We start from the raw sequence: 10,687 nt of genomic DNA, 5'->3' as shown, positions 1-10,687 counted from the left end.
TTCACTAAAAGTTATTTCACATGCAAAGTGCGCAAACTAAATAATTAACAGTTCAATTCTACATGAATGTGTTACAATTAGTTAATTTAGTTCCATGAAAGGAAAATGCAGCTGGAATTATACTCAGCGGTTCCTTGAAGCTTAGACTTTTGGTCTGCTGGTTTGGAAACTCAAGCTATTGAAGTGACAGGTACAAAAGGCTCTCCTCTCAGCAACGAATTCTTCACTCTTACATTGGATCAAACTCAGCAACAAAGTTTTCAATTCTCGATAGAATCAACAAACAGCTGCAACAAAGTCTTCAGTCCTCGGTTACAGGATTCACAACAATGCCTGTCCGCTCTGTCCTCTTTGCTGAATCTTTTAGCTATGCAAGTAGCAGGGCACAGTTTCTTTTGGATACAATGGTTTTAGGTGTACAACAGACCCAGACTGGTTTGTCTGATAACAGGCTGTAAGTTTTACGGCAGTCCTCCAGCCGGGCCTCAGTATCTTTGCTTGGGGTAGTGACTCGCTTGCAGCTTGCTTCCTCTTCTTGGGTCCGTTTTCAGGCAGTCCTGTCTTGGGTCCGTCTTTAGGCAGAATCCCGGAGTTGCAGCTTTGCTTAGCAGAGTGACAGCACCTTGTTTAGCATTCGATGTGTAGTGCAAAATGTTCAGTTTTGTTTGGATATTTATAGTCTTTTTACTCTGCTGAGTAGCCACTTTAATGAGATAATTTTGTGTATCTTGCTTTTTTAACTCACAAATCTTTGAGATTTGTTTTTTCTCTGCTTCCTTTCGTCCAGCAGCTTGTTGTTGCAGTTGGGACTTGTTGACATCTATATTTTATGTCTTCCTTGCACCAAAGTCTTTTCACTGTCCTTTCAGCCTCACCCAGTCCAGATGCCCCCCTCCTAGCCCTGGTCATCTTCAGTTCAGTATTCCTGCCAGGAACCAAGGGGCCCTTTTTCTTAAGACACAGCAGTTTGCTTTTTTCCTAAGACACAGCAGTTTCATTAATTGGTCCAGTTACATCATTAATACACGTTTAGGTATTAATATCATATTCAGGGAATATGTCCCACAAGCCACTTTGGATCCCTGATAACACTATGTAACACAATTTTTGTTCCTGGGTAGTAAGTGTTATTTCCTAATTGCTTATGCCTCAAAAGTATAGAAAATGGCTATTATTCCCCACAAACTTTGCTTTTGTGACCAGGACAGTGATATTTTGAAATTTATCTATTTCCAAAGAGAAAACGGGCGAATTTGTGTCTTTTCGTTCACATAAAGTCAGAAAAAAACAACATATGAATCCAAATGAACATGTATTTATACTAAAGTAATACAAAAATGACTACAAAAGATTTAGAAGTGAGTAGTTTTTCGAGATTTACGATTATACTGTAAGTCACTTTCACGAATCAGCCCCCAAATGTAGTCTCCCATCATGTTCTCGTTATACTGTCCTTGGTAGCGGCGTTCAAAGTCCAGTATATCCTGGTGGAAGCGCTCGCCTTGCTCCTCCGAGTACGTTTCCATGTTCTCCTTGAATTTATCCTTGAATTTATCAAGATGAGCATCATTGTGCCGTAGTTCTTCACCAGAGTCTCAACCAGCTCCACATAGTTTTCGGCCTTGTGATTGCCCAGGAAGCCCCGAACCACTGCGACAAAGCTGTTCCAAGCCACTTTCTCTTTACTAGTGAGCTTCTTGGGGAATTCATTGCACTCTAGGATCTTCTTTATCTGTGGTCTGACGAAGACACCGGCTTTGACCTTTGCCTCAGACAGCTTAGGGAAGAAGTCTTGAAGGTACTTGAAGGCTGCCGACTCCTTATCTAGTGCTCTGACAAATTGTTTCATAAGGCCCAATTTGATGTGCAGTGGTGGCATCAGCACCTTCCGGGGGTCCACCAGTGGCTCCCACTTGACGTTGTTCCTCCCCACAGAGAACTCGGTCCGCTGTGGCCAGTCCCGCCTGTGGTAGTGCGCCTTGGTGTCCCTGCTGTCCCAAAGGCAAAGATAGCAGGGAAACTTGGTAAAACCGCCTTGGAGACCCATCAGGAATGCCACCATTGCAGCCTCTTGATGCCATCTCAGAAAAATGCAGATATGTATCCACTTAGGCAGCTGGAACTAAACTGAACTGGTGGGCTTAAGGTCCCTGTATTTATACTACTATTTATATTACTGGAAAGTTCTAGAAAGTTCTAGAAGTTACTCCAAGTTTACTCAGCACTGAATCTATCTGGAATGTTCTGGAAAATAGGTAAATTTCAAAATATCACTGTCCTGGTCACAAAAGCAAAGTTTGTGGGGAATAATAGCCATTTTCTATACTTTTGAGGCATAAGCAACTAGGAAATAACACTTACTACCCAGGAACCAAAAAAAAAAAAAAAATGTTACACGGTGTAATAGTCAATCTGGGTGTTTCCAGTGCCTTTACAGGTTTAACAGCATTAATACTTCAACACAGTAATACAGGTATGGTTATCACATACCCAGCCCTTAGGCTAGATATGCAAACCGCTAAAGTGCCCACCGCTAAATCCTAAAACATCCAATATATCACTCTCCAAAGCTAAAATATAAATCATATACCTTATAGCAATGCATCAATATAAATGAGATATTAATTCAAAATGGTTCTTACGTTCCACTATATGGAAGTGTAGTTGTAGAATACAATGTAAAAACAAGAACTGTCTTCAAAAGCAGAGGCTTCTAAATATGACCAAACAGCAACCAGCTTTTTCAGAGATCTTCAGAGCATGGACCACGTCAGCTTCAAGTTCAATGGTACTGAATGGGGTCTTACTCTGGGCTTATATAGGATTTTTCCTCCATTGAATACATTAGGATTCCCAATTAAATCTGATCATCACTCTGCCTTGACAGTTCTTATCTTTGAATAAATGATATATTCTAGAAGAATCCAGTCAACTCCTTTTTTAAAACTAATTATAATTAATTCGATATAATTCCAATTGGCCTGAAAAAAGAAACAAGGACCAGGGGTCACAAATGGAGATTAGATAAAGGGGCATTCAGAACAGAAAATGAGGCACTTTTTTACACAGAGAATTGTGAGGGTCTGGAACCAACTCCCCAGTAATGAAGTTGAAGCTGACACCCTGGGATCCTTCAAGAAGCTGCTTGATGAGATTCTGGGATCAATAAGCTACTAACAACCAAATGAGCAAGATTGGCTGAATGGCCTCCTCTCGTTTGTAAACTTTCTTATGTTCTTCTTATGTTCTTATGATCTCATGCTTCTCATTTTCAACTCCTCCTTTCTCTAAAAAGTTAAGTGAACTGAAGTTCATAGGATCCTTGCTACCAAGTACAATACACATTTACATGTGTATTAAAAGCTATGCTGTTTTATATATAACATCAACTTTGTTTTATTATATTAACCTGGGTCTACAATATATTCCCTCTGAGCAGCATATCATATCACCTTTTCAGATTAATTTACTTTCATATGCAGGTGTGTGTTAACAGGTCATTTATGGTTGACAAAGATTTTTGTGAAAGTAAAGCAATTAACAGTTTTTTTCAGAATCTGATATCCTACGATGCTGGCATTATGTTTACAGGTAAGGATTTGTTAAAATAGGTTAAATGAATTTACATATTTTAAGAATAATTTGCTTAACTCTTGCTATGCATTATATACATTTACAAAATCTGATGTGGTGGAAAAATACTGCTTTGGCTCAGGTGGAATTTAACTTGTAATTAATGTAGTTAAGTGAACAGTTACACTAAAAAATAATGCTTCATTTGTCTGAATTATTATTATTATTATTATTATTATTATTATTATTATTATTATTATTATTATTATTTATTTCTTAGCAGACGCCCTTATCCAGGGCGACTTACAATCACAAGCACATTAAGTTACATTTACTTGAATTATATGTAAGATAGCAGGGAGGGGGTTAATATCCTCCCTGCATGAAAACCATGTGCAAATGCACATGGGTTGAATTTAATTGTTTCATTAAATTGTTTTATTGTTTTGTTAATCGTTTTATTAGTAATGCTCCCCTGCACCAGGCTATCATTGTAAATTAGAGCCAGGTGCAGGGTATTTAAAGAAAGCAGCCAGTCTGTTCAGGGCTACTGCTGGTGTGTATAGGAGCCTGCTTGATAGTGTGCTCAAGCGTAAGAAAAAAAATAGTGTAAAAACCTTTTTGTTTAGTGTTAAACCTGTGTGGTGTGTTTTATGTTTGGCAGGTAAACAGCTTAGCTGTCCTGCAAGATAGTTTAGATTACTGTGTTTTAGTTATTGCTCAAGAAAGAGCTGGGTGTTTGTTTTGATTATTTTGTTTTTGTTTTGATTATTAAAAATGTAATTCTAATTACTATGGTCAATCAGATCGCTGAAAATGAAATGAGAACCAATGAATTTAAATAAAATAGTACGTGTAATAAATTATCCAATTAAAAATAATTTTACATCTGCAATTCCCCTCCAATTCATGGTGGTATTTGGACATGAAATATGCTTTTTAAAAAATCAAGAATTAAGCCCGGAACACACTGCCCGATGCGACCATCGCATCTCAATGGAGGAGGTCTAAAAAAATCTTTGCGAGCGGGCATCACACACTGCCTGATTTAAATCGCTGGAAGGGACGCACAATTTGTGATTTTTTTTCTGAAGTTTGACTGCCGGTAAAAACAGCTTCAGTACACACTGGAGCAAGTGTGAAGTAGACTTAAGAGGACATTAGATTACTTTGTTTTTTTAATAAATGCATTACCGTAGTTATGTATTTTTGTCTGAAAAAATAAACACTTGTGTTTAAGAGAATGGCGAGGAAGTAAGTACAAACCTTTATTATAATATGTAGTACAATATTTAAGTTTAATAACCTGTTTTTGGCTCGTTGTCCCGTTTTTCATAAACGCCAGTGTTATGGGCATTAATAAAGTGTTCTTGCTTGGTGTGTATGTAATTGTGTTAAACCATCAAAATACATTTTTTTTTTTTTTCTTCTCTAAATTGACATGCCCATGTCAACCCATGACAGCATACTGTACAGTAGGATGTCAGTAACATTCGATTTTATATTTTCAGGAATCTCCTGGTTACCCATATCCCAAAGTTCCCAGTATGTCCATTTGTAACCCTGGCTACTTAGCTTTGGCTTGAAGGCAGCAGGAGAAGTAGGCTCTTGTATATTGACTGTTTTGTTTAGTTTGGGGAATTTGTAAAATTAGGGTTACCATATGGCTCCAGATTAACCGGACGCTGTGAGACAGAACGGGATTTCAAACTTGCCCCTAAATTGAAATAAATGAAGGTGTAAATGAACCATCCTTAGCTACAATTAAGAATGGTGCTTAAATACCTGCATGCGCGTCAAATAACTGTATTATACTAAGAATGAATTGCAGCCAGTCGCTATTTTTTTCTGTTTGTTAAAATTCAATCGCCCATATTATTCTGCAAATACAATCGCATCATCATCTCGTTGCTCTATCGATAAATTAGCTATTTGTTCATTAAGATCTGATCAGAAGCAGCTGATCAGTGTGAATTGTTTGCTGCGCCCAAGCAATTCCACCACAGCAGGATTAATCTCAGCAAAGGTGGAGCTCATTTATACGTGAATTACTTTCAATTTAGGGGGAATTTTGAAATCCCGGTCTGTCTCAAAGCGTCCGGTTAATCTGGAGCCATATGGTAACCCTAGTAAAATGTCTGCTTTTTTTGAAAAGTTATTTTTTAGTTAAGTTTTTTTGCAATTATTGTGGAGCCTGTGTTTGTTTCTGTAGGTTATATGCATATTTGTTTTCTACTTGTAATGAATATGTGCATCTGTTAAAATATAAGCTGCTCGCGATACACTCTGCAACGCACATTTCAGTCTTGGCTACTTTGCTGTGCTCCTATAACTGAGTGTCCCCGGATTTGGTTTACAAAATATGGTCACCCTAGTTTAAAATGACATATTATTCTAAGGCTCTGAAACCTCAGGTTGATTCTAGTCTCTGAGATTCCGGGTCTGTCCATCTTTCATTAGACTTTACCCCATGTGAAGTCCATATACCGCCACAGAGGGGAATGGCAGATGTAAAACAACTTTTAATTGGATTTCCATTACACGAGAGTAGATGTTAAAACTTCATGCTGATTTGAACTCGGCTTTCGCCAAGATATGCACCAACTAAGACGTAGCTTTACAGTAAACTAATGTGATCCATATGTGTCTCCATCCATTTACGTTTCCTTCCATATGATGATGTAGATATCCTTCTTCGTGGTGTTAATGGCTGAAGTGTAATGCTGGCTCCAGGGATCAGCTTATTTTGCCTCCCTGGCGCATCAGCACACACAATGGCTGCGATGCTGGCTCCGGGGATCAACCATAGTGCGGCCTCCCCAGCGCATCAGCATGACAGCCGTCTGGATTGAGCTAAGTAGGGTACATCTCTGGGGTTTTCAAGTGGGCACCTTTCATCCTCAGTGTTTCGTCGACTAGCCCACGACACCTCAAGAGGGCTCGACGGTGATTCTGGCGTCCCAGCATCACCCCCCTCCGTCCCCCACTCAACTCAGCCCAGCTTACTTGCCTGTACATCAGCGTTTCTTTCTTTCTATTGTGCTTGAGATCCCCAGCCAGAATCTTTCCGTCTCAACCACAGCCAGTTGCTGCTCCTCTCTGCTGCTTCAGATAAGTTCTTCACTGTGCGACGCAACTCTTGGCCACTGAATCCGACGTCTCTGAGAATCCGGGTTGTAGAGTGTGCCACAAATCCTCGACAACCCACTTCCAATGGGTAAACCCGGACTCTCCATCCTCGCTGTTCTGCTTCAGTGGCTAGTTGAGCATACCGCAGTTTCTTCCTCTCATACGCCTCATCTACAGCATCCTCCCATGGCACTGTTAACTCTACCAGGTGAACAAGGCGTGCTGATCCAGACCACAGGACAATATCTGGTCGAAGGTTAGTGGTGGCAATCTCAGGTGGAAAAATAAGCCGTTGACCAACATCTGCCAGCATTTTCCAGTCTCTAGCAGCTTCCAGTTGTCCTGGGCGAGGATTGGTTTTAAAACCTTTTCTTGGTGGTTGCTCTCCTGGGCGGAGGAATGTTGTCTTTTGTGTGTAATGTTTTGATGGAACAGGTGGCAACTTATTGGTCATGTTACGCTTGTCTTCCAATGCTAAGGCCAAACATTGCAGCACCTGGTCATGGCACCAAGTAAACCGTCCTTGGCTAAGAGCCACCTTACATCCTGTCAAAATGTGCCTTAATGTTGCAGGTGATGAACATAAAGGACATGAGGGATCCTCTCCTACCCAGAGGTTTAGGTTCTGTGGTGATGGGAGAACATCATATGTTGACCTGATGAGGAAACTGATCCTGCTCTGTTCCATTGACCATAGGTCTTGCCAGCCAATCTTGCATTGTTCCACACTCTCCCATCTCATCCATTCGCCCTGCTTGGCCTGGGAAATGACCTTCATGCACCTCATCCTCTCCTCCTGCTTTTGCACCTTGTTGACTCCCAGCTTCTGCCGTTGAGCTGGGGCTGCCTTGTTCTATGTAGGAGGAGCTGAACTGAGACCAAGACCTCCTCTTCCATGCTGAACTTGCCCCATGATATCACCAATTCGAAGGGCAGCCTTTGCATCCTGCACAGCTTTCTTTGCCGCCCACTTTCTTCCAGTTTTCAACACAGGTGCTGCCTCCCTCACGCATTTGTCGCATGACTCTACTAATGTCATTTCCAGTCTGACCTTGGCGCACTTAAACTCCTCGGTTAGAGCGGAGACTGGTAGCTGCAGTATTCCTTTACCATAAAGTCCCACTCTGCTGAGGCAGTGTGGAACTCCCAACCATTTCCTGATGTATGAACTGATTAAAGCTTCCAGCTTCTCTACTGTTGTCAAAGAAACCTCGTACACAGTCAGTGGCCACAGCAACCTCGGCAGTAGACCAAACTGAAAGCACCAGAGTTTTAGTTTGCCTGGTAAAGCGCTGCTGTCTATGCTCTTCAACCCTTCCACTGCTTGTTGTCTAACTTCTCCCACACGAACCGTGTCCTTTAGATCCCCGTCGTACCATCTCCCAAGACTCTTCACACGGCAGGTAAGATTAATGAAATTGAACTCCTTTATAACCCATTTTCCAATACTTCAGGACTATCCACACTTTTTCAACAGCATCAGTTATACTGAGATATTTCAGTTGTCCTTTTTGGAGTCGAGAGCAATTTTTGGAATAAGACAGTGACTTGAAGGTTTAGATTAATACAGTTTTGGGGTAAAATAGTCATAAAGGTTATGATTGTTTTTTTTTTTATTTTTATGTAGATGCTCCTGTGTATTGAGTAGGATAAGGCATGGGCTAGGGTTAGGGTTAAAAATACAATTTAAGAATGTATGTAATTGTCAAAATGCTCTGACAATTACAAATCGTTAACCTTTGTGCAGTGCTTTCTGATGACATGGTTAAGGCTGAATTCATCATTCATCAATCCATGAGTAATACATTGCATGCATTATTTATTTTCAGTGACCTCAATCCAGCATTCGAGGACACAAGCCCCTGAATGCATCATCAGGGATTGTTCCTTTCCCTGGCAAAAAAAATAAAATAATGAATTTGTGAATCCAATTGATAAAGCAGATAATTCATTTTTAATGTCAGTGTTACATCATAGTATTTGAAACAATGTTTTTGATGGTATTGATATGGGGGGGCAACGGGGGAAATCAAAACCTCATGCAAACTGAACGCAGTAGGGATTCAAGGAAATGCATGCACATGGATTAGGCAGTGGTTAACATGTAGAAAACAGAAAGTACTGATTAGAGGAGAAACCTCAAAATGGAGCGGGTTAACCAGTGATGTACCACAGGCAATAAAAATGTGCATTATAAATATAATATGGGAGTGTGACAAAGAGAGAGTGAACTCTTGTTTTAGATCTCCCTTCCGACCGGTGAGGACGCTGGGGGGGAGGAGCAGGCGGAGCCGCGGTGCGCAACGTCACAGACCCGGCCGGGAAGCGCGGTGGCAATCATGCATTGGCTGACGGTGGTTGCCCTCGCTGACCAATGGGGACGGGACGGGGCGTACAAAAGGGGGCGTGGCCCGGGGTTCTGTTCCTTCCTGCAAGGTACTGTGTGAGAGAGACGGAGAGAGAGACGATAATAAAAAGGATACAAACAAACAGGGGAAGGAAAGCAAAGAGAAGGGGTGTGTGGCGCGTGTGTTGCTAATTGTTTTACGTTTATCTCCCAGAGCACTAACGGGACGCTCCGGAGTGGAAAGGAGGAGCGCGAACCCGGAAGTGCCGGACTGGTAACGCCCGTTTTCCCGTCGAGGATTTGGGAGAGACGGATTATTGTTTTGTTGGGGTTTGGATTGAATCGTGCACGGTTTTCCCTGGTTCCTTTTTCTTTATTACTTTATTTTTGTGGTTGCCAGGTTACACATTGTTGTGTATCCTGGCACCTTTATTATTTGCATTGGCCAAAATAAAGCTGTGTGTATTGCACCCAGAAAACAGGGACTGGTCTGGTTTATTTCCCATCACCCACTCAGCTATCCTGTCACACGTGGTGTCATCGCGGGATGGACCCAACCACTTTGTCGGCGATCCTGGAGGCGTTGGACAGCCGGAGGGAGGCTGAGGAACGGAGGAGGGAGGAGCGGTACACGGCTCTTATCGAGAGGGTCGGGATGGGGATGACGTCGGCGGCAACGGGGCCCGTGCTGGTTGCCCCAAAGGCCCGGGCCCAGAAAATGACGGCGGAGGATGACCCTGAGGCCTACCTCGTAGCTTTTGAGCGATTGGCTACCACCGCAGCATGGCCCCGGGAGTACTGGGCAAGCCAACTTGGCCCCTGCTTGATTGGGGAAGCACAAGCAGCGTACCGGGCCATGACTGATGAAGATGCTGCTCAGTATGATCTGGTGAAGCAGACTATCCTCCGCCGTCTCAATATTACGGGGGAGACTCACAGGGTCAGATTCCGGGAGTTCCGGCGACCCCCCAACACCCGGCCCAGGGTAGTGGCCCAGCGGTTATGCGACCACATGGCACAATGGCTGAACCCCAGCCAGAAAACCGGGATCCAGATGGGGGAAGCCATTGTCATGGAACAATTCTGCCATGTGGTCGGGGCTGAGACGCAGGCGTGGGTACGCCGGCATAACCCCACTACGCTGGAACAGGCCGTGACATTGGCTGAGAATTTCGAGGACTCCCTGGTGTCCGCCCGAGCCACCTTGCTGGACTGCCCCCCTCCCTCTGCTGCCAAAGGACCGCCCTCAAACCTTTCCCCCGGACCCCGGCCCGTCAGATCACCGGCCCCGTCGGGCCAACCGGCCCCTTTACCATGGAGGCAAAGGTTGGCCCCCAGCTGGGGTAGAATGGTTCCCCCTGCCCCGCTGTCATACCAGCAGCGGGACAGATATGTAGCGCCCTTACCCTCTGCCCCACCCATCTGTTACAGGTGCCAGCAGTCGGGACACATTGCCAGATTCTGCCCGGCGGCCATGGAGTGCGATGTGGCTGCGTGTCACCTGGCGTCTGAAACAGGTAAGAAATGGGGAAAGGGTCGGGAGGGCCCGTGTATGGTTGATGTTGTATTGGGGAATGTGAACACCCACGCGTTAGTGGACACAGGGTGTGAGCAAACTTTAATTCGGACAGCTCTCCT

Source organism: Acipenser ruthenus, chromosome 5, assembly GCF_902713425.1.
Source record: "Acipenser ruthenus chromosome 5, fAciRut3.2 maternal haplotype, whole genome shotgun sequence".
NCBI lineage: Eukaryota > Metazoa > Chordata > Actinopteri > Acipenseriformes > Acipenseridae > Acipenser > Acipenser ruthenus.
The sequence above is the reverse complement of the archived record's forward strand: the minus strand, read 5'-3'. Positions refer to the sequence as shown.